Source organism: Canis lupus, chromosome 12, assembly GCF_048164855.1.
Source record: "Canis lupus baileyi chromosome 12, mCanLup2.hap1, whole genome shotgun sequence".
In the NCBI taxonomy this organism is placed as follows: domain Eukaryota; kingdom Metazoa; phylum Chordata; class Mammalia; order Carnivora; family Canidae; genus Canis; species Canis lupus.
The window spans coordinates 12,161,566-12,186,765 of NC_132849.1; the positions used below are offsets into that span (position 1 = coordinate 12,161,566).

The 25,200-nt window shown below is 44.9% G+C and overlaps 1 long non-coding RNA gene across 3 annotated transcripts in view; it reads right to left on the reverse strand.

Moving 5' to 3' along the window:
• Positions 1-5,064: 5,064 nt before the first annotated feature.
• Positions 5,065-25,200, reverse strand: part of LOC140601118 (uncharacterized) — a 66,178-nt gene continuing 46,042 nt past the window's right edge. For 2 of the 3 annotated variants that reach the window (XR_012004171.1, XR_012004170.1), the window contains exons 2-3: positions 15,828-15,986; positions 5,065-5,231 (exon numbers count right to left, since the gene is read on the reverse strand). This is a non-coding gene — a long non-coding RNA (uncharacterized lncRNA). Of the gene's footprint in view, positions 5,232-15,827; positions 15,987-18,356; positions 18,718-25,200 lie in introns of those variants that run through there. The other variant, XR_012004172.1, reaches the window with a different exon arrangement.

Here is a 25,200-nt window from a genome sequence, read left to right on the forward strand (position 1 = left end):
AAATAAATAAAAATAAATCTTTAAAAAATTTTTTTTAATTTATTGATTCATGAGAGACACAGAGACAGAGGCAGAGACATAGACAAAGCAGGCTCCCTGCAGGGAACCCAATGTGGGTCTTGATCCCAGGACCCCAGGATCACACCCTGAGCCAAAGGCAGACGTTCAACCACTGAGCCACCCAGGTGCTTCTGAACATACCTCTCTTCCTTAGCATATTGCTGTGTCTCTTCCCTCATAGCTTTTTGATGGTGCTTGAGTAAAACCATTCCAGGGTTCATCCATAATGGATAGGAGGAAAAAAGTAAACCTTCAACCAACTACGTGTGGAGGGGATCCACTATGTGAGAAAAGACTTGATGCTCACTGTCTGGAAATTTCTATGGCTTGAGTAGAAAAGCTATAGATTGTTGATGACTCTCATTCAGGGTCCCAGAACCACAGCCATCACCTGGTCAAAGCATGAGATACAGCCTGGGCTGGGGAAGAACCACGGAGATTCTGTGGAGGAGGAACATGAGTAAGCCCTAGCCGGGACATCCCAGCTTCTCTAAAGACAGGTCACTAGGAGCGCTTGCTAAAGATACAGATTCCTGGATGCCCTAATCCTACCCCTCTCTTACATGTTTCATAACCCTTTTTTCGCTGTATTTTAATTTTGTATATTTTCTCATTTCTCAAATGAGACATGGAGTTTTAAAATTGAAAGCCCTAGTCTGAAAAAAGAAAAAGAAAATACAGATTCCTGGGCTTCCAACCAGAAGGCAAGAGAAAGGCCTGGTAAACCTGTGCCCCGGATGATCCCTAACTTAGAGAAGGCTGCGAGCCCTGGGAAGCATGAGTCAGCTCTGGAAGTGAGGGAAGGGCAGAAAATGTGGTGAAAGAGACTGAGAGAGGGGAGACTTACAAAGTAAGAGAAATACAGAAAGAAGACAGTGACAGTGAGAAGTAGGCAGGCAGCTGGACAGAGAGAGGGAGGGAAGGCTGGGGGAAAGAAGGACACCTCCCACCTGCCCCTGAGATGAGCTGAGAGGAGCCCTCACTTCAGGTGCCTTGCTTGCTGGGCTGTCCCCGTTTGTCCCCGGAGTCCATGCCAGGGACTGCAATCACCCCCCGCCCTCTTGTTTCCAGCCGAGGGTCCATCAGGGCAGCAGAGAGGTGTAAGTTGCTGAATGAACATAGGAGTTTGCTTGATACCTGATTTTCTTTTTCCTTTTCACTGGGATGTACCCATGATGGAGCCCTAGGAGACTCCAGGGACTTTGTCCCAAAGGCAACCTCTAGTAGCCATGGTGAAGGTGGGAAGGTTCTTGGCCTAGGGTAAACCTGGGCTCTAAGTCCACTTCCAGGAGAGCTTCATGGAGCAAAATCACATTTTGGTCCTTGGTTTCTTCCTAACACTTATATAGGACTTACTACTTGCCCATCATTGTTCTGGATAGATTTACAAGTTTTCGACCTTTGCATTCTCACAACAACCACGTAAGGAAGGTCCTGCTGTTGTCCCTGCTTCATAGATGGGAAACCTGAAGCCCAGAGAGTCTGTCTCTTGCCCAATAAGTAACTGACAGAGGCAAGATTCAAACCCTGGCAGTTGGACTCAGAAGCCCACACTTAACCTCTGTCCCTACCTCCTCTCAGAAGAACAACATCTGCCAACAGACAGAACAGGTGTGTGTGTACATGCGTGTGTTGGCATGTGTGTCATGTGACAGAGGAGAGTTGTTTTTTTTTTTTAAGATTTTATTTATTCATTCATGAGAGACACAAACACACACAGAGAGAGAGAGAGAGAGAGAGGAAGAGACACAGGCAGAGGGAGAAGCAGGCTCCCTCTGAGGAGCACAATGCAGAACTCGATCCCAGGACCCCAGGATCACAACCTGAGCCGAAGGCAGATGCTCAACCACTGAGCCACCCAGGTGCCCAGTAGATTCTGAGAGAGAAGAGGATTCTGGGCAGGGAGTGGGGTGGGGTGGGGGTTGGGAAGGCTTCAGGAAGCAAGTCTACCCACCTGACAGAGAAAGCCCAAAGGAGTGAAGAAGATGCCTCTGGATAGAGACTGGGAGAAAGGGGCCTTAGGGTGAAAATACGCAGCACCCGTGGGCTCGTTCGTTCAACTTGGTAGCTGTTAAGTGAGCACCCGGTGTATCCCAGACCCCAGGGCAGAAGCAGCAGGCACCTGGTGAGCAAACAGACCCCCTCCCTGTGTCTGCAGGGCTCAGAGGCTAGCAGAGGAGATGGCCAAAAAAGAACACCAACAAAGGACTGAAACTGCTAGAAAAGTGATGAACAGCACGGAGAGTAAGAATTAAGTGACTATTTTAGCTGGGGTGGAGACAAAGGCCTGGGGATGGTTGTCTCAGCAGTGACCTGAGGTGCAGGAAGTGGAAGATCAGTGTGACCAGGGAGCCCTAGATGAGGACAAGGTGACAGAAGAGAAGGCAGAAGACAGGCAGCTCCCCTCAAGGCTGCCAGGAGGAAGCTAGAGTGTCTTGCTTCAGGGAGACATAGCCCTTGGATCAGGAAACAAACACTATCCAATTCATGTTTTAAGAAAAACATCTCTGGTGGCTATCAAGAGAGTTACCCGCAGACACTCAGTGACAAGGGAGCTGCTGTTGTCCAGGCAAGGGCCGGTGGTAGCCTGACAGGTGGAGAGAAGGACCATGCCTGGAAGTGTACTTTAGAGGTAGAAGGGACGGACGCCTTGCCCCCACCACCATGGAAGACAAGTTGCATAGACAGTAGCAGGAATTAGACCCCAAGTGGGCGCCTTATTTACCAAGCAAAAGTCCAAAGGAGGTGGGCAAGAAAGACCACATCTGCACAGCGTGTACCGGTGGGAAGGACAGACAGACACAAAGGGACACCCTGGTGTTGGAACAAGTGGTTCTGTGCCACTCTGCAGGTATGCACCATGACTCTGAAAAATGGATGTGAGAGCCAGATCCTCTCCAGCACTTTCCAATGAATCGAATTTAGGGCAGTCATCCAAACAGGAACAATGGGTGCTCTGTGCAGGGCTGAGAAAGGTCCCCACGCTTTGCACTCAGGCAGACAGATAGTCACAGTGACCAAGGGTGTCCTGAGGCATGGAGCCAAGCCAGGAAACCCCAAGCAGCAAGCAGATTCACAGAGCCAGGGACAGGAGGTGGCCACCAGGGACAACCCAGCCGTGTGGGAGCTCAGGCCCAAGGGCTGGGTACTTGGTGCTCTCAGGGGAAATGGGGGTCTGGGGGCAACTCAATGTCTGTGGCTGTGGACCAGAGGCAGGGTCTTCTGCAAGTGGACTGCCATTGGACTTAGTATTTGCTTAGTAGTATTAGTATTGGCTTCCATTTTTAATAGAATTTTCCTTTTAAATAAAACCGGCAGTGTCTGAGCAAGGTATTTTGCTAGCCTCCTAATCTTACTCCTTCATTTATTTATTTAGTACACGGGTTTTTTTTTTTGTTTTGTTTTGTTTTAAAGATTTATTATTTTATTTATTCATAGAGACACAGAGAGAGAGAGAGGCAGAGACACAGGCAGAGGGAGAAGCAGGCTCCATGCAGGGAGCCCGACGTGGGACTCGATCCCTAGTCTCCAGGATCACGCCCCGGGCTGCAGGCAGCACTAAACCGCTGCGCCACCGGGGCTGGTACACGGTTTTTGACACAACGTTCTAGCCCAGAGCTTCTCACGGTTTTATACGCAAATGAATTGCCTGGACAAACTGGTTAACCTGCAGACTCTGGCTCAGTAGGTCTAGGGCAGGGCTTGAGATTCTGAATTTTTATTAGCACTCTGGGGACTCCGACCCTTACGATACACTTTGAGTAGCAAGGCTCCAGCCCAATCAGATGTCCCTTTCATCTTCCTTGAGTCCATTCCTCACTCCACTTCAACTTTAAAATAAAATTAGTCCATTCACTGTTTATCAGAGTAACGCTCTACAGGAGGCAATGGGTTGAGTGTTGAGAGATACAGAAACACACATGAGGCAATGTTACCTATAAGGCAAGTGCAAACTGGCTGGGTGGAGAGATGGGTGCTAACACAGAGTCTAGGGCCTGCCCTGTCCCACACCTCCTACTACAATGCAATTATAATGCATTGCCCCTCAGAAGCCTCACTGCACCCCAAAATAGGAATTGTCTCTATCTTTCAGAGAAGGAAAACTAAGCTAAGAAAAGTTAAATAGATTTTTCAAGTTCACACAACCATTGAAAAGCTGGATCTGCCTGGCCCCAAAGTTCAAATTCTTTCCATCAAACTATACCGAGGACATAGATCGAAGCAGAAATACACAAAACCCTGGGCATTATGTGATGCGTGCAAAACCAGAAGTAGACACACATTGCTACTAATTCAGCAAGTGGGGTGGCAGGTGACAGACATTTGGAGCGATAGTAAATTTACCAAATTGGACTGGGTTGCCAGAAAAAAAAAAGCGACAATGAAGACTTCATGTTGAAAACATTTTTTAACGTTGCAGAAGAGAGATCGGTTTCCTTGTTTGTTCATAAATTCTCCTTTTATGGACTGCAATTCTAAAGTCCAGGGAGCCGCTTGCCCAGCCAAGAGAAGCTGGCATCTCCGGCTCATGGCTCCAGATGCTACCCGGCATTTCGTCTGCAAACACCCGGAATGAGGGCTGCCCATCCCAGGAGCAATCTGCTATCACACGTCCAAACAGAGAGCAGAGGTCAGCCTAGAAACCCAGGACCTGAGCAAGCTTATTACCCGTAGTATTTGGCTAACTCTGTACCACGGTCACAGTGAGGTTTTCTTCCATTGTCACTCTCCCTTCTCAGGGCGCCTTGTCCCTGGTTTTGCCATCCTGCGTACACACAGATGCTCCCTCTCCTCCCGCCAGCCATGGCCAGCCGCCGGCTGACCACTAACAAGGAGGCCCCGGGGCAGCCTGTCTGGGCCTCAGAAATGACTCTGCTTTCTCTGCCGCTTAGTCATCGTTATTGGGATCGGGACAGGAAGACCAAAACCCATGAAAGCGCGAGTCTCAGTCACGGGGGCCTCCTTCCACTGCCACTCTCGGGACTCCACCTGAGCCCCATGTTCCTGGATGGTGGCAGAGTGATCCATGTCATATTTGGAACAGGAAGGACAAAGAGAAACAAGACAGTCTGTCATTAAACATTGAAATACCTGGAAGTCGGCGCCAGAGTCACAAGGAGGCTTTAGTCACATTTTCTATTTCCTGGATGCTAAAGCAAGCTTTCTATTTCCTGCAGAGAACAGAGGAGGCAGTGAACTGAAACAATGTTAATTAGGGAAAGCATCCCTGTAAACACTTGCAGACAGGCATTGCTTTCCCAAGGTCCAGAGCAGCCTCCTCTCTGGACCTGTCCCTGTCCCTGATCCCCATTCTGGGGACAGAAACCATTGCAGGTCACGGATGCAAAGGGCAGCTTGCGTGGAGGGTGTTCCCACATACCGGAGCACCCCCAGCCCAAGTTGTGGGGCCTCCCAGAGCTAATTCTGCAGTTGGACACACCCCCAGTGCCAACAGTACGTTTAGTCACCAAATAGTTGTAAGAGGGATCTGAAAGCACCAGCATTTCTTTTGCCAAACATTGTGGAGACACTTTCTGGAATCGCTGAAATCCCATTTCTTTCCACCAGCTGCTGACTACAGGGCCAAGGATGACACTTTAATACAAATTGAGCCCCTTCCATAATGAAACGAGCTGGGCTTTAGGGGTGATTTGTTTAAAAGCCACATCGTAAATCAGCTGTCAGTTCTTCTTTATTCCAGGCCTGGCAAGCTCACCTTTACACTGAATTAATCGCATCTGAAACTTGACCTCCCAGCCCCAGAGCCTGCTGGAAACAACATGTGTTCAACGGTTTCCAGTCAAAGCAGCAAGAACTTAAATTGTTCCACATTTTTAATAAATGGGCCAGGAACCCATGGGGTGATTCCCATTGACCTGGGTGCTCAGCATATTGATCTGATGAAGAGGATGGAGACAGGTCTGCAACAGCCAGATTTGCGAGAACATTTACTAACATTGGACAATGCCAATTCATGTTCTTAAGTACAACCAGAGTGAGTCTAAACCTGAAGAAAGGCCCAGAAACATTACCTGAATTGCCAATAACAGCTTGGCTGGGGGGGAGGGGTGAGTGGAAGTGCTGAGGAGTGAGTGGGGAGGCATTGCAGGACCACCTGCCAGGGAGAGGGGAGGGAGCTGGAGCTTTCTGTGAGGAGATGGGCCTTGGGGACTCCTTCCAGTTTCTTGATTCTCTGATGCTAAAAGAGAAATTTGAGATTATGCAGGAAGAAGGAGCTTTGGGGACAGGGCCTTGGAGTTGATGCTCTAAGTCAGCCTCAATAAGGAGCTCTTGCAAGCCAGGCCTGTGCTAACCCCTGCAGATGTGAAATAATGAAGGTAATAAGTTACATCCTCAAACATGAAAATAGATATGATGGGTTAATATGAGGAACAGCTACTACAAGCCAGTGCTAGTTCAGGGCTACAATAAAGTGCAGGATATAGAGCCCCTTCCCCCGAGATGCACACAGACCAGCAGGAACAAAGAGATGAAAACAGAAAGCAACTGCTCAGTGTGTATGATAGGGACTATGAGAAGGTGCCCCTGATGCCCAAGGGAGGGCCACCTGGACACAGGTACTCAGGGACATCTTTTCAGAGCTGAGGTGTTCAACAGAGGCTCAAGGATGAGCAGGGGCTAACCACGTGGAGTAGACGCACAGAGGAGGGACACGCAATGCTGAGGCAGAGATGAGAGGAGGCACAGCCCCTCGTGAAACGACAGGGAACATATGGCTCATGTAGGACTGGAGGAAAAAAATGTAGGGACCAGTGAGAGAGAAAGCAGGTGGCACACAGGGCCTCCATGCACAATGCACAGAGCACAACGCAAGCGCACAGCAGGAGCTTCATAGCAGCAGGATAGGTGAGCTGTGGGTTCACAGAGAAGCAGCCATGGAATTCCTTGAGGACCCCCTGGAGAAGCTTTCCAAACAAACAAACAAGCACACAAGAATGCCTCCTAAATGATGACCAGGCACTTAGCAGAAGAAAGGGGAAGACAGAAACCACTCTTGGCAGAGGAACCAGTGTGTGCAAGGGCACGGGGTGCTTTGAAAACCAACCCTATTCTCTCCCCCAACCCCAATGGGGTCCAGAATGAACAACACCATGTACCCAATTCTGTTCTGCAGGGTTGTATCAAGGTCAAGATTATGAAGCTCCAGAAAAAGTGCTGGGGGTGGGAGGGGGTGGGGGACTGGCAACAAGGAATACCTGCTTACTTAGGCTAAGGGCCCTATGCATGGGGACCCTCCGACTGAGAAGAGCCTACATTTCCGAGATCAGGAACACAGCCCGGCCAACTGGAACATTTCTAAGGGGAACTTCAGGGAATAACTCAAGAGGGAATCACTTCTTGATACCCTATAAAAAGATATTGCCTCATTAACAACATAAGAATACCCTCAAAACAAGAACCCTCTGAAATTATGCCAATTTAATCAGTGGCACCTGCACCAGGCACTGTGCTAATTGCTCCAAAGGCCATTTCAGTTCATTTCTTAGCAGCCTAATGAAGGGTTAAGTCTTCCTATCACTTTACAGATGAGAACACTGAAGCTAATGTCCTGCCCAGAGTCTCAGGATGGTTTATAAATGGCATCTGGGGAAGGACGAGGACTCTCCAGCCACATTTCCCACCACTCTGGCTCCCCATAGACAGGTAACAGCATCCCCAAACCACCTCGCTGCCATGCCACCGGAGGAAAACACATGGAGACCAGCAAGAGAATGATTATCTCATAAATGTGTATGTACCAAAGAGATTACTGTGGGGTTTACCTGAAGTTAAAGGCCTTTTATCTTCCCAAGCAGTGAAAGGCAGCCAACACTTCTCAATTTACTGAAGGTAAAGATGCCTCTCCCATGAGGGCATCTGGACCATCTTGCATGTGAGACCCCTTCACTCTCTTTGGCTTGTGTGTTCCTCAATATACCCATTATACAGGTGGGAAAATCAAGATTCAAAGCTGTTAAGTATCTTTTCTGAAGTCCGACTGCTCTTCTAGTACACGAGCCAGGACTCAAACCAGGCTTTGTTCAACTTCAGGAACTAAGCCTTCCCAAAGCACCTGCCACCTCAAGCAAAATGGAAGGGAATCGTGGATCTTCCCAGGAGGAGATTCCTCACAGCCAGTGAAATAAAGCTAAGGACCCACTATGCAAGGCCTTTCAGTAAAAGAAATTATACTTTACAAGATGCCGACATGTCTATCCTGCCAAACACAGGTTCTTCCACAAAAGAAAAAAAAAAAAGACAAAAACAAAGACAGTTAGCAGTGTCAAAAGAGAAAGAAAGGGAACACCTGCAGATGAATAGAATGCTTGCTCTCCCAGCCAAACTTATGGTTAAACTTTCCACTCTCAAATGCCACTGTTGGAAAGGAACTCTTACACTGAAGATCTTTATAATACAAGACAACATAAATAAGGGGCAGGGAAGGATGGGCCCCTAGAGACCTGGGGTGAAATTGCAAGACAGGTCACTTGGGGAGGGGAGATCTGCAGAAGGAGGAGCCCATCTGTGTACACTCGCATAGATGAAAGCTTCATTGTAGTTCATGCCCAACTGCATTGATTCCTGAGCTTCCTGTAATCTTGGACAGAGTGCTGAAATGTGATGTCAGAGAAAGGAGACGTGGGTTCAAGTCCCAGGCCCACCCCTATTTCGGGAATCTTGGAATCACCTCAGTCTCTCATTTTCTTTGTCTGAAACATGAAAAAAATCAATGATCTCTGTGACCTCTTCTAGCTCAAAAGCATGTGATCATGACCCTACCACCTTTCTCTCCACATTATTGATGTGGCCACAGAAGTGGGCCCCACCTGAGGGAGTATCCCACATAACTAGCACCATGAGAAGATATTACTAAGGATTTTGGAGCCTAAAGATAAGTTCTATCCATACCAAAGACCACCCTGTAGTCCTGCTATAAGCCCTGGTCACCAGACCTATGCAACACTGAAATCTCCCTCATGTTTGCAGCTATCTGCTATCTGCTGTGATGCTCTGTCCCTCCCTGTGCCTTCTGGACCAAAGAAGGTTGGGCACTTGGAGAAGCCAGAAGAGGAATGGCTCCACCTTGGGATCAAAATGAATATGCCTCCAAGAAGGCAGAGAATTTGCCCTGGGGTTGAGATAATACATGTGACCATTGAGAGCAGTAGGTTCCAGATGGACCAGGACTGTCTCTTACAGGCTTGTGATCTATGGGATTTCACCTCACTGAGCCTCAGTTTCCTGACATGTAACAGTGATGATGATAATATGGCCTGATGACAAATAGCACCCCTGGAACAGGGCTAGAGGCTGTTGTATGTGTGAAGTTCAGTACACACTTAACTGGCCCTTTGCCTACAAAATAGTCCCAAATTGCTACACATGTGATGGAAGGAAGAGGAATCTCTCTCTTCAGGTGGCAGGAAATGTGAAGTAGGTACATGGGAAAGGATCCAGCTACTCATGCCAGACTAGAGATCCCACCAGTCACCCACCCAGAAGCAAAAGCCCCATTGGGTTCTGGAGAGAGGGGAGTTTGAAGATGTGTCTCTTTCCTGACTGAACCAGCCTCCACAGAAAATGAGTCAGGACAGTCCCCCAAAGGAGGTCATAGGTCCCTGAGGGCAGGAGCCATTACCTGTGCACTGCTGGATCCCCAGCACCCAGCATGGAGCTGACACATTGTGGACATCGATTAAATATTTGTTGACAGAGTGAATGATTAGAAGTGGAAAGGCTGGTGGAACAGGAATCCCGGTGAGCAAATGAAATAGGGGGCTGAGGACCGAAAGTAGCAGGATTAGCCTCCACACCAGGGGTGTCCCTGAGGTTGGAGTGACCTGGAGAACTAAGGATAGTACTTGGAAAAATCAGAGAGAGGGTTACTCTGTGAGTCACCTGTCCTTCAAACCTGGGCTCTGACTGAGGAATGCACAAGCATTAGTCAGCAGGTTATCTGTGTCGCTACCTTCTGAGTCACTGCCTGACCCCCTGTGGCCCTGCCCTCGAGTGTGAGAGGGTGTGGGGGAATGTGTGTGGCCATGTGTTTATATCTATACCCACACACTCAGCAGACACCACCAGCCAGGATGAGTCAAGACTTTCTCTCACGTTTTATTTAAGCTATGTCCTAGGCTGTCCTGTCAGTGACTCACTGCTTACCTGCCCTCCCCCAGGAGAAATGCCTTCTAACAGAGGTGAAGCTTGGCATGCCTCACGGTGTGTCAGCGGCAATGAGATCTGCTTACTAGCCAGGTTCTGTATGTCTTCAGGAGCCACGTGCTTCCAGACTCTCTGTGGTGTCCCAGTGAAAATGAGGCCCAGGGCCAAAACTGAACATGGTGCTAACCTTAAGCCCTACCAGGAACTCTCTCTCCCTCCCCCAAAAGCCCTCCCTAGTCTGCCCTTCTTTTCCCCTTACTGCTACCTGCTTCTGTATTGTCTGCTAGGGTATAATTGTAGAGAAAGCAGCTCTTCCATGGCAATTGTGATCTATTGCTAGAAAATTCTTGAAGGCCCCAGTGCCTTCCCATTCCCTTCCCCCATCTTGCTAAAAGAATTTCTAGTAGGGGCACCTGGTGGCTCAGTTGGTTGGATGCTGACTCTTCTTTTCAGCTCAGAAGCCCTGCATCAGGCTCCGGGCTCATGAGGAGTCTGCTTGAGTCTCTGCCTCTGCCCCTTCCCTCTTACTTGCATGCACTCTATCTATCAAATAAATAAATAAATAAATCTTTAAAAGAAAAAAAAAAGAATTTCTAGTAAATCATCCCTCTCACCATTGAAGTCATTTCTGACATTACTACCAGATAACCTTCCTCAGATGTAGCTCAGTACTTAAAAACTCTCATCTCATACTAAATTCAGTAAAAATATCTCTTCCTAGCACTGTATAGTTTGTTGCCAACCACACATAGGATGAGGAGAAGGAACTTGTGGCAGCTATGTCTGCACCGTGTGGCCCTGGCCACAGCCAGGCGTTCAGGAGTGAGCCCCTGGCCTAACCTGGGCTGGTCTGAATCTCTTCCTGTGAAATTCTGAAAAGAGGTTCAGAAATTCCAATCCCACTCTGGACTAAAGGATTAAACAGGGGATGTGGAAAGACTCAGGAGTAGGGGTGCGAAGGGCAACTTTCAGAAAGAGAGTCCATGGTGAGAGCAGGATAAAGCTGACACCCACAGAGAAGCTAAGGTGAAAGGAAAATTTATTTCCCTGTCCCTTATAGCCTCCAGTTCCCTGGCCCAGTGCTACCCAAAATAGGTGATTAAGTATTTCTCCAGTTTTGATATATAAATATGGGGAGTAGTAAATGAAATAGTTAAATGCCCATGTACTGTAGAAAATTTAAATTAGAAAAATATTTAAATTACATGGTATATAAAATAATATTTTAGAAAAAAATTTCCATGGAAAGAAAGGAAGAAAGAAAGAAAGAAAGAAAGAAAGAAAGAAAGAAAGAAAGAAAGAAAGAAAGAAAGAAAGAAAGAAAGAAAAGAAAGAATAGAGAAAGGAAGGAAGAGAAGAGGAAGAAAAGAAGAAAGAAACTCATTCAACCTAATTTTACTGAGCACCTACTGCATACTAGCCAAGAATTCTGCTTCATTCTGTCATTAGAATTTCCAAAATCAGGTAGGCATGAGCCACAAATGGAGAGCAAGCTTGAAAGGAATGAAGGAAAGAAAAGAAAAGATGGGAAATTTTTAAAAAGAAAATGTATAGTGTCAGAAATGTTGTTTTTCATTCTTCTTGTAAGCAACTATTCATGATCTAAAAATGATCTTCAAAGGCCTTGTTTACAATTACATCCATCGCTTGCAGCTTCCTGCCTCGACTTCTTGTAGGAAAGTCAGGATGTCACAGGCATATTAACCTACTAACTGGATTTAACTCTACCTGGGAACCTGAATAATGGTTCATAATTTTTGCTGTAATTGAAATTTACATATTTTTAAGTTAATAATTGTCTCAGAGTTTAACAAAACTGGTTTACTATAAACAAATAAGCTCCCAGCCAAGATGTGAGGACCTCTGGAAACATCCATACTCTGTTTCTGTTTGTGTGTGTCTCTATCTCATGTTTTTGGTTCCCAGATGTGGAATCCTAGAAGGGAAGTAGGGCAGCAGCGGGGGGGGGGGGGGGGGGGGGGGGGGGGCAGGAACCAGAGGAGAAAAAAAAGAAAATTATGTTCTCTGAAAAGTCCTTTTATAATAGCAATAAAAAATAGCTAGTATTTATTGAGCATTTACTATAGGTCACTCATTGAGCTAGTTGCTTTGGGAATTTGTGTCATGCAATCCATACAAACAGCCTTAAAGGTGGTCATTATCCTCACACTCCCACAGAGAAAGAAGCTGAGGTCTGAGTCTACTCAGCTAGGAAGTGGCAGGGTCACTAAATTCAGAGTCTGGGCCCTTAGTCCCCAACTACACTGACTCCTATGGCCCATCTGGATGGCAGGCCTCAGTTATGACCAAATAGCATGGCCTGTGTCCATTAGCCCATCTAAAATCCAGGCCATGCAGTGGAGAAGGAATAAGAGTCATTGTGATTTGAGATGAAGAGAAAGCACATCACCACCTCAGAATAAAGGCCTGGGAGCTCAGACCTGAGCAACTCTCCTGCCATCCTTTTGTCAGGCACCTGACATCCTTTTGTCAGGCACCCACTGTCAGGCAAGTGGTCGAGTTTTTATCACTAAGATCCTGGAGTCTTGAACCCTCCCTCAGGAAGATCCTATAGGGAAAAGGAGCTGCCAACCAGGTGACTGTTCCAAAAGCCTTAGCCTAAATGAAATGGGTTAGATTGCTCTTGAAAAGCCAGAAACCAAAGTGACAGTGTCCCCTCATTCTCCATCCCCAGAGGCCCCTAAATGTCCCCAGGGAAGCAGGAAAAAGGAGCCACTGTGCCGAAGCATCTTGTTCTGATTGCACTGAAAACATCCCCGTCACAGGCCTGACCCTATGAAGACTAAAGGAGCATTCTCCACTCTGCAGGCAGAGCACAGGGCCGTGCAGAGAGCCCGTTCACTGCACTCGAGGGTATGACAGTCAAGAATGCTTTCATAGTTGCGCTTTGCTGCCTGATTCCTTCTGGAATGCACGGACTTTGTCCCTTTGATCTTTAATATGGTTGCGTGGAGGGGCCAGGATGTGGGCATTTGCAGCTACTTCTGTCTCCATTCTCCACCAATTGTGCCTCCACCCCAAGTTTTTGGACACAGTTCTGCAGCTCAGCATTTGGAGGCCAGTCCGTCCTCTTTCCCTCTCATCTCCCCCCACGCCTAAGAGTGTGCCCTCCCTCCAGACCCCTGACATCCTGCCGCCCTGCCAGGCAGGCCACCCGTGACCTTCCCCCTCTTCTTGAGACTGCTTCCACAGTGTTGCTTACACCCCCAAATACAAGGACCCAACATCTAGATGCTTAGAAACAAGCACCTGGTTTAACTGCCTGGGGGTTTTCTCATTTGTTTTTTGCTTTTCTTACAGATGTTGGTGTCATGTAGATCCAGCCTGGAAGTCCTGGGTTTTTTTATTATGATTCAGAGCAAGTTGTAATAACTAGAAGAAATAAGATGCCATTTGTCCCTTCTGGCACCATACCCAAGAACAAGACCTGGGGGCTTAATCTGCCCAAAGAAATTCAGTTGTGAAGATACCAATCTCTTTAAAAGGAGAAAAGAATGGGTGAGGTAAAGGCAAGATTCTGGAGTCTGCTTATAGTGGGACGAATGATGGCCCCAGAGATACCAGGTCCTCATCTCTGGAAAAATGTCTTTGCAGATGTGAATAAATTAAGGACCTTGAGATGGAGATGTCATTCTGGATTATCCTGGTGGGCCCCATGTGCCACCACATGTATCCTTATAAGAGGGAGGCAGAGGCAGACCTGATGCACACACAAGAGGAAAAAGCCATATGAAGACAGAAGCAGAAGTCGGAGTACTACAGACACACACCGGGAACGCGACAGCCACCAGAAGCTGGAACAGGCAAGGACAGAGGATGCCCTGCTGGCTTGGGTTTAGACTTTTGGCTTCTAGAACTGTGGGAGAATACATTTCTATTGTTTTAATCGACCAACCGTGTGGCAATTTGTGACAGCAATCACAGGAAATGAATGTGATGCTTATTTCCAAGAGCCACTGCAGACGAGCCTGGAGAGAGCAGTAAATGAAAGAGCACATAGAATAGACAGTAGGATCTACACTCGGACCTGGGTGAAGCCGGGACTCTTAGTTACAGCCTTGTCGATGGGCCCAGCAGTCTCAAGATCTGCTTTGGCTCAGCCAGCCCACTCCCTGTGTGTTCCTAAGAGAAATGGGAGCCCAAGGGAAAATAGCAAATGCAAGATCAACACACTTCTGTCTACACATCTAACTGGGTTTGGGCCTGAGATTCCACCGCCCACTCCTGATAAGCAGAGCTGACCCATTGTCCCAGTTGAATGGCTGAAGGATCTTACCACCTCTGGCCAGCTTCAGAGGACCAAAGTGATGTGCTCCCACAAACCTGTGTGAGTTGGTGAACACACCAGCCCATTGTCCTTAAAGTTCTACCCACGAGTAAATATGGCTCAATGTTCTGAACTGTGACTAACCTAATTAACAACTCATCTTCCCTGCCAGACACAAGAAGGGAAGTTGGAATAGAGCTAAGCTCATCCCTCGCTTACAAATAGGAATAATTTGGGAACCACAATTTCCCCAAGACCATTGATTGAGATCTCTATTTTGGGGTACAGATGATAAGAGTGAATCACCCTTCTGCCCATTTCAGCTTTCTTCTCTTGTCTCCCCCAAGGGAAAGAGACATCAAGCCAACTTTCCCTGGGTGCCTGTCTTATGCCAGGTACTATTTTAGGCATGAGCATAGAGCATTAACAGGACAGACACCATCCCTGCCTCCATTAAGGACATAAATTCTCTCCTAGGCTTACAAAGCCTTCACCACTCTGAAACACAGTGCCAGACAATTCACCCTAAGCTTAGTCCCTCCCAACTCCCCATCCCCACCAGATACACTTTCCATCTAGTGCCATATTGGTCTGAAAACCTGAGAACTCCAGCTCTTGAAAGAACCACGTCTTAAGAGTATGAGAACAGATAAAATAACCTTCTGTGAAGAGCATGAAACATTGTAAAATTACAAGGCATTTTTAATTGCAATCTATAACCAGTCAGGTCAGAGGATCAGAAAATTGTGCTGCTGAGGCCAAAACTTTGTGGTCTCATTAACTGCATTTATTCTCATGTCACATCCTGGACTTAAACCCCGAACAGCTGATTAAAACCAATAGAAATCAGCTGACTGCCATCTATCCTTTTTGAGGAGCAGCCAATAGCACTGGCTTCCTTTACAGAGGATGGCATGTTATTTTTGAAACATGAAGAAAGAACAAAAAGAGGACACTTTGCAAGGCCCAGGCAAATAAAATCCAGGAATAAGCAAGCTATATATCTAGGGGTGACAGAGGAGAAAGAGGAAGAGGAGGGGGAGGAGGATGAGGCAAATACTTCTAAGTGCACAAATGTTATGATATAGAGCTGAGAGCTCTGTGAGTGATCATTAAAGGAGACTTTGCTCTTTATTTGATCACTATATCCTTGAGCAAACACTAAAACTGAAGGTAATGGAAACCAAAACAGTTGTCCCAAAATGACGAAATATGAAAATTAAGTCTAATTGTTTAATGCTAGTCAAAACAAGTCAGTTTTGATGAATTCCGTGGGAAGTGGCACAAAGTTTTCCCGTCCAGTATCTGTGGTTACCTGGGTGGCACACAGCCAGAACCGAACGTCTTTGTTCTATTCCTTCAGTCCCAGCTCATCACTGACACTCATGAAGCTTCCCACGAGACCACAACACATTAGGAAGAACAACCATTGTTTGGGTCAACATGAGTGGAAAGGGCACCACAGTAGGAGAACCTACAATAGAGAAAAAGAAAAGAAAGAAGATGAAGTGACAGAGATAAAAACAGAGCAGGAACATGTAATTTGAAGAAAAAAGTGGGGACATGCCACTTCAGAGGTTTGGTTGACTGAATGAACTGAAGACAAAGGCCAGTGAAACATTCCCGTTACCCGGGGCTTCAACTAGGTTAATTATGTCCTCCCAGAACAGCCTGTCCAAGAGTTCACTGAGGTCTTTCACAATCCCTTCCTCACTCGCCCGCTCATTCAGTGAACAGTTATGTAGAGTGTGCAGGGCCCTAGGCTTAGTTCTAAGGAGGTAGATAAGGTGAGTACAAACCTGAAGGTAGAATCTTGTAGAGACACGAGACATAAGTGTAAATATACATAGCACTAGTGTAACCTTTAAATGGGAAGAGTAGGGATCCCTGGGTGGCATAGCGGTTTGGCGCCTGCCTTTGGCCCAGGGCGCGATCCTGGAGACCCGGGATCGAATCCCACATCGGGCTCCTGGTGCATGGAGCCTGCTTCTCCCTCTGCCTGTGTCTCTGCCTCTCTCTCTCTGTGACTATCATAAATAAAGAAAAGAAAAAAAATTAAAATAAATAAATAAATGGGAAGAGTAGAGCTGGAAGGGGTGCATTTTTAAAAATAAATATTTGGGGCACCTGGGTGGCTCAGTCAGTTGAGTGAGTGACCCTTGATTTTGGTTCAGGTCATGATCTCAGGGTCCTGGGATCGAGCCCCATATGGGTCTTCCCACTCAGTGGGTGATCTGTTTCTCCCTCTGCCCCACCCCCTGCTCATGCATTCAAAATGTAAATAAAATCTTTTTAAAAAATTTTTAATAACCATTTTATAATGTTTTTAGGTTTATGGAAAAATTGTGAAGAGAGCACAGACTTTGCATATATATCCCATACCTTAGTTCCTCATTTTAACATTTTACATTAGTGTGGTCCATATGTCACCATTAATGAAGCAATATCAATCAATCATTGTTAACATAACTCCATACTTTATTCAGATTTCCTTAGTTTTTTCTGAATGTCTTTTTTCTGTTCCAGGATCCCAGCTAGGATACCACATTACATTTAGTTACTGTGTCTCCTTAGGATCCTCATGACTGTGACAGATGAGAGTGTACATTTTAAAAAATTATTCATTTATTTATTTTATTTTAGAGAGAGAGAGAGAGAGAGTGGGTGGGGGAAGGCAGAGGAAAGGGGGGAATCTCAAGCAGACTGTGCACTAAGCATGGAGCCTGATGCAGGACTCAATCTCAGGACCCTGAAATCATGACTTGAGCTGAAACCAAGAGACAGACACTTAAACAGCTGAGCCATCCAGATGCCCAATGGCATACATTTTTAAAACAACTTTAGTTTTTCTTATGCTGTCTCTCCATAAAAGTTTAGTGAACTGGTCATTTCTCTGTCCCTAGGTAAATCCTAATCCTAAGCTGGCCCTAAAGCTTTTTCAGTCTCTCTCAAATAATACGTCCTATGAAATACAAAACATTATGCCCAGCACACTGTAACGATTGATCAAAATTGAGGGTGGGGAGACAGTAGAGGAATAAACAGAGAAGACACATACAAAGAAGCTCGAGGACACAGGAAAGTAGACTATCATGGAAGCCAGGAAAGAGAGAATCTTAAGAAAGAAAGGGCAATCAGATGCTGAAGTGAAGCCCTGATAGAGGAGGAGGAAGAGAAAAGGATTTGGCTGTCAGAAGTTCACTCATAACCTTCAAGGAAACCAATGTGTAGGGGCACTTGGATTGCTAAGTGGTTGAGCATCTGCCTTCAGCTCAGATCATGATCCCAGGGTCCTGGGATCAAGTCCTGCATCAGGCTCCCTACAAGGAGCCAGCTTCTCCCTCTGTCTTCGTCTCGGCCTCTCTCTGTGTGTCTCTCATGAATAAATAAATAAAATCTTAAAGAAGAAGGAAAGAAAGAAAGAAGAAAATAAAGGAAGAAAGAAACAAACAACAAAGAAAGAAACAAAGAAAGACCATTGTGTAGAGTGGCAAGAATGGAAGCCACCATGGAATAGGTTGAGTGAATATGTGGCCAGAAAATGGGGCTACTACCAATTTGAATCCCTCTCTTAGGATGCTGAGTGGGTAATATAAGGAAAAAAAAATATTGACATCCTAAGTGGGTAGCAGCAGATTTGAGGAAGGATTTGGGGTTGGGGTATATGGTAGGCAGCTTCTAAAATGTAACCCCCAAATCCCTCCTCCTGATACACTTCTGTTTAATCCAATCCCTGTGTACACAGGCCAGACTAGTGATTCACTTCTAACAAACATAATGCAGGAATGTTGGGATGTTATGTCTGAGATTAAGATTTAAAGGTCTGTGATTTTGTATTACTTACACTGTCTTCCCCTGTCTTTTCTCAGTTTGCTCACTCTGATGAAGGAAGCTGCCATATTATGAGCCACCTGTGGAAAGGGCCACATGGCAAGGAACTGAGAATGACCTCCAGCCAACATCCAACGAGGAACTAAGTGCTGCTATCAATGACATGAATGCACTTGGAAGTGGATCCTTCTCCGACTGAGCCTTGATGTGGACAGCAGCCCCAGCCACCACTCTCCAGCCTGTGAGAGACCCCAAAGCAGAGAATTCAGCTAAGCCACATTTTGAGTCCTGATCTATAGAAAACCATGAGATGAGAAATCATGGGTTTAAGCCCATGGGTTTATTTAGGGTTTGAGCCCCTAAATTTAGGATCATTTGCTACACAGCAATAGAGATCGAACATGGGATGGGGATCTTTGGTAAGAGATGCCTGGCCATGATTCTAGTTTCAAAATGTATTGTCCTTGAGAATTATTTGCGAGTCTGTCAAAATGCAGATTCTGGGCACCAGACCCAAAGATTTTTATTTAGGCACCGGGGGTGTGGCACTAACTGTGCCGCACCGGGGGTGTGGCACTAACCGGACAATACTCTTTGGAAAAGGATCCAAGGAATTGCACTTGTGGGAAATATCTGAGATGGTTGTGATGCAGGTGGGGGAAGAAGGGTTGCATCCAGTGAAACAAAAACACCAAGATATGCAATTCAGAGATTTGGGTCTTGATGCCCGAGAATAGGCAGAGCAAGAATCCAGAAACTATGGGGAAGTTGGCTTTCAAGTCTTGACTTCTTGCTCTGAAATAACAAGGAAGAACAAAATTAGGAGAAAGACACATAGGTATTTTGAGAGAAAAAGGAGGAAAAGCTTCATTCATCTCTGCAGGAAGGACATGGAGCCATCTACATAGTCTAAGGAAGTGGAACAAGTGTTCAAGATTTAAAGAGAGAAGAAAGGATTTGGAAGAAATTAGCTCCTTGAGGAAGCTTTGGTGAGTCAGTAAGAATGTTTCAAACAATAGCAAAAAGATGGTGAGGGCCTGAGGATGACTAATGAGTATAATCTGGAGGAAAATGAGGGAGCACGCTCACCTCACTCTCCTTACTCTGTGAGCCATTGTGAGAGGGAGGAGGAAGGTCTATGTTGGAGAAAGTTGCAGAAATAGTATCCAGAGAAAAGACTAGCTTCTGCTGTGACAAGGAGGCAGAAAGAAGGTTTTCAGGAAAGATGAGAGAAGATTTTGTCCTCAACAGGTTGCGGGTTCTCCTGGACTCAATGGAAGAGTCTCATAGGGGGAAGCAAAGGGTGAGAATGGGGCTGAACTAGATAGAAGGAGAGGACGACAGGAGACACTGCCTGAAGAGGTGAAGGCTGAAAATGGGCTAGAGATTCCCCATTATAATGGAAAGACAGAACTGATACCAGATAAATTCATTGATTTAACTCATCCCCATAATCTAAGATGAGTATTGATCTGTCTTCAACATTTATAGCTCCTCTAAGAGCAGATCCAAGATGAGGGCTGACAATGCAAGCCTCTTAGAAAGAGAGGCCTGTCTCTGAGAGCTGACCTATAGCAAGGTTCAGGTTTCAGGAGAGCAATGCAACATGTCCATATTCAAAATGTTTAAAGTCCTTTATCCTTTACAACTTCCCCATGCATCTCATAGAGGAACTTTCCTGTGGTTAAGCTGATATGGAGGAAAGATCTCTAGGCTAAGGGCTCAGAGACTTAGGTCCTTGTCCCAGCTCCACCCCGACAAGCTATGTGACCTTAAAAAGCCATTCACCTCCCTGATGCCATGTGTACAATGAGGAGGCTGAACCAGATGTTCCCTCAAAGTCCCTTCCAGCTCCAACATTCTAAGGGCCTGAAAACATGCAAACCTAAACCAGGTCTAGGAATCATATGGTTTCATTTTTGGAAATTTAGCTTCAAAAAAAGAAGGAAAGAATTCCTGCCCTTATCTGTCACCTTCTGGAGACTTCCTATTCATTGGTAGGATTCCCTGTGGGGAAATGTTTTGAAATAGTGGGCATTCATGAAATGAAATTCTGGGGATTAATCTGCAATAAGGGCTGACAATTTTCTGAGTGATTTTTCCCAAATGTATGAGAAATCTTTATCCAACTGGATGTGGGGCAGATTCTCTTCTGAAGCTTCCTGTTTGCATTCTCAAGGCAGGGTTTGGTAGGAAAAAAGCACTTAGGCCCAGATACCTTGCCACTTACTCATAAAGCTGCTGGGGAAGATGCATTGACAATGACTGGTGAATCACGTCTGGGTCATTTCGTGTCTAAGGTCTTAAACTATCTCCAAGTATTGCCACACACACATCTACATACACCTCACCACCAGAACCATGAGATGGATTGCGAAAGAACTCCTGTCACATGGACGAAGCGAAAGTGGGACTTTCTCCTGACCTCCAGCATCCCTGAGGAATGCTCTCTCTCACCATCACTCACTTCTCTGATGAAAATCTTGAGGTCATTTAGTCCCATCTTACATCTTGGAAACTCAGGATAACCAAATAGATGTCCCAACTCATATCCCCAAACTTTACATGAAAGAGAAAGGATGAAAAACAGACATGGAAACTTCTGATTTCCAAATGCGAGAATTTTGATTACCCTGGCCAAGTACTTAGGGATGTTGCTTACTTTTTCACAATATATTACCAGTAAAAATCAAAACACTCTTTACAATGGTACACTGTGTATTTTAAATATTTTATTCTTTTTTTCAATCATTTGACAAATACATATTTAGCATTTTGCTAGGTGCTGGGAGGGAACTCAGTATCTAGGCTATGAATTAACTGTAATGCAATGAAATAAACTCTATAATAGTGGCATGTGATAAGGGGTTTGTAATTAATTCTGCCTCAGGGTAGGGAAGCTGAAGAAGGTGAGTCTTAAACAGTAAGAGTTTGAAGATGAGTCAGAGCCAACCAGGTGATGAATGGGATGTGAAGGGCATCCAAGGCAAGAGAAATAGGGGTAAAGAAAAGACACAAAAATGTGATACTACCTGAGCAGTATTTGGCGACTCACTAGTAATCTAATGTGGCTATGGCATGGGGTTCAAAGCTAGAAAACAAAAGGATGTAGAAGATAAGCAGGTTTAGACCAGCCTGTGAAGGAACAACAGACTAAGGACTGGACTATGGTCTTCATTTTTTAGGCAACAAAGAGACAAAGATAATGATCATAATCAAACTGTATATTAGATAGGTCATTCCGATAGCAATGAAGACAACAGATCAGGAGGGAGAAAAGAAAGTCAGAGAAAGGTCATTGTAATAGCTAGGAGAGAAAGGATATATGTACAACATATCACATTGTACTGTCACTGTTTTTGTCTCCTCCAATTCCCACATACAAATAAGCTCCTGAAGACTGGTACCATGTCTTGTTCACCTTTGTATCCTAGCCCAGAACACAATGCCATGCATGTGGGCATGCAATAAATGCCATTCATAGGCGAATGAATGAATGGGAACTTAAAGTGGGCACTAACAGTAGAGATGTAAAGAAAGGGGCATATCCAAGAAATATTTTCCAGGGAAAATTCTGAAGAATTTGGTCTGAGGAAAATGGAAAAATTCAAAATTTCCATGTTGTGTGATTAATAAGGTCTTTAAGAGTTTTTAAATATAGAAGGCTGAGCAGGTTGAGAGAGAAAGGAAATGAATTGAGTTGAGAACACATTGAATTAGAGGTATCTGGGGGCTAGGGTCCAAAAGACAGCTGGAAATATGCATCAGGGCCTCAGAAGATAGTTTATTGGCTAATTTTTACTCATGACCATTCATATAAGCAGGTGTACCAAATTATTCAAAATCTAAGTGTTTTTTTTTAACATGTGCTGAAAACTTTGCTCCAAAGAAAAAGATAACTAAGAAAATAAAGACTGCATTCAAAGATCCCTGCTTCATGAAATAAAAGCAAATATGAGAGGAGAAGCCAGAGATAATTTTCCACACTTTGATCTTTGAATCGGTCACAGTGAAGTCCTCATATCTTCAAAATCCCAAGGAAAAAGTTCCCATGAACAGCAGTAGTTCTCCAAACATTAATTATCTGGAATACTGCAAAGCATTTAAAAAAATGAATTTTTCAGCAGAAAATCCTAAGGTTCTTCCCTTTGTTTTCTTCTCACACACTGCCCCTGAGAATGCTCAGGTAGAAGATGATTTCTTGAAGCCACAGAACATAATGGAACCCTAAGGCCATATGGTACCTGGAATGTGCACTGGATAAAGAGTTGGAAGAACTGGATTTAGTCCCTTCTCCACCACTAATTGGCCATGTGACCTTAGGCAACTCTCTTTATCCTTCTGAACCATGCTTCCTCATCTGTAAAATGAAGCAAGTCTTGATTTTCTGTGTGTGTGTGTGTGTGCGTGTGTTTATTTTCTTAAATATTTACCACTGATCTAGATCCTTCCATATATGTTAATCATTAACTTATCCCTAGAACAATAGAGTTTTGCAGGTGTGACTCCAACTAATTCAGGAACTCAAGTTGGAGCCAGATCATTCCACTGAAAGAATCAGTATGTGATATGCCAAGGCACTTCATTACTGTCCTTTGGTGAATTAGACTGCACCCAAGAAGACCTAAAAATATACACCTTCTAGTGTTTTAATTGGTGCAGCTTTTGGTACCTGGGAACAAAGTGCTGCCATAATAAAAACGAATTGTAGGAGTGGTGTGGGAACCAGTCAATGAACAGAGCTAGAATGGTTGTAAGGACTTTAAGGAAAGCACTAATGAAAGCCTGAGTTACCTTGAACAGACTGTCAGGCTCAGCTTTTGAGGAGGTAGCTGGTGAGATCTTAAAGAAAAGTGAGGAAAATCTTGTTAGAAACTTGGAAAAGGGGGGATCCTTGTTAAACATGGCAGAAAGTTTAGCAGCACTCTCTTCTGTAATAATGAGAAAGGTAAAAACATATACCTGATACACTAGCTTATTTAGCTAAGAAGTTTTCCGGCCATAGTGTTGAAGGTACCACCAGCTTCTTGTGGTACTTATACCAGCAGCTTCTTGTGACTGCTTATATTAAAATGTGAGAGGAGGGCACCTGCGTGGCTCAGTGGGTTAAGCAGCTGCCTTCGGTGCACGTCATGATCTCAGGGTCCTGGGATCAAGCCTCACATCTGGCTCCCTGCTCAAAGGAGCATCTGCTTCTCCCTCTCCCTCTGCCTCTCCCCCTGCTCATGCTCACAGTCTCTGTCCCAAATTATTTAATTAAATTGTTAAAAACAAATAAAAAATAAAATGTGGGAGGAGACAGATGAGCTTAAAAGAAGGACTGTTAAGCCGAAAGAAAATGAGATTTTCTGATTCTGAAGATTGAGCCTCCCCAAATGACAAATAATACTAAACTTAAATTGCTCCCACGCAAAGATCAAATCCAGGACATTCTCAGGAAACAATGTTCTAAAGGCAAAGCCAAGAGTATATCTGTAAAATCCTTTGTTAAGGCCTCAGAAAGTTAAAAGATGGGTCTTCAGGGTATTTTCAGACAGACAAAAGGCCCTCTAAAGAGTTCAAACGTTTGCCTCATGGCACCCATAAATAAAATAATATGGATCCTAAGAAACTTAAGTGCTTTGTCCTTCATCCACATTAGCAGAAGCCCAAAGTAGAGAGGATTTACCTCAAAGAGATTTGTAGGTGTGGGCTTGTCAAATGGAACAAACCTCGATGAGAGTCACAGGAGAACCACAAAGTTTGAGAGAATGTTATGGCCAGAAATACTGCCAGCTTGAACTGAAAAGGACAGAAACAGTATAAAATAAACAGAGGACTTGAACTCCAAAACTTCTACAAGCGAGAAACAGGCTGAGAAAACCACTCAGTTGTAAACACACAATAACTCTCATGAAAAGAAAAGGGTGATGCCAAAGGAAGACTAAGAGCCCAGAGAACAGAATCAACAACTACAGAAAGTCATTTCCAAGTAGAAGTAGTGTGGAGTCTTTATCAAGGAACTTACAACATTTGCCTAGCTGGATTTCAGAATTGCTATGAATTAGTGAGTCCTTTGTGCCTCAGTTTCCCCCTTTTCAAATGAGAGTGTCTATATTGGGTAACATCTGCTGTGCCAATATTATATGTTGTATGGGTAGAGGACCAATAACTTGTTTCCTTAGCTCATAAGTCTACAAATTGAGAGGAATTATACTCATAAAGCTGTATGAGGAATAACAGGAATAACACCTGAGAACCGTGATCTGCTTTAGAAGATGAAATTCTGAACTCAAGGCTGATGCTATAATGGGATGAAACTTTTATGTGCTTCAGAAGGGGGATAAGTATATTTTGCATGTATAAAGCATATGAATTATCAGAGGCCAAAGGACGACCGTGGTAGCCAGATCCCAAGATGATCATGTGTGATCTTACACTCCCTGGTATTCACATCTCACGTAGTCCCCTTGCACATTGTACAAAGGTTTGTATGTGTGATAGCATACAATAGCATATGGCAGAAGTGATAAGACATCACTTCTGAGATTAGATTATGAGCAACTTCCTCTCTTGCTCTTCCAGATCATTCATTCAGGGGAAATCCACGTCCATGTCATACTCAATTTTATATGTGGTAAGAAACTGAAGCTTCCAGCCAACAGCCACATGAGTGACCTTGGAAAATCATCTAGCCCCAGTTGAACATTTGGGTGACTGTAGCCTTGGCCAAGAGTTGACCACAGCTCATGATAGACTCTGACCCATAATTACCCAAATAAGTCATTCTTGGATTTGACCCTTAGAAACAGTGTTTGTTTGTTTTTTAATATGCTAAGTTTGGGGGCAATTCATTACACAATTGATAACTAATAAGA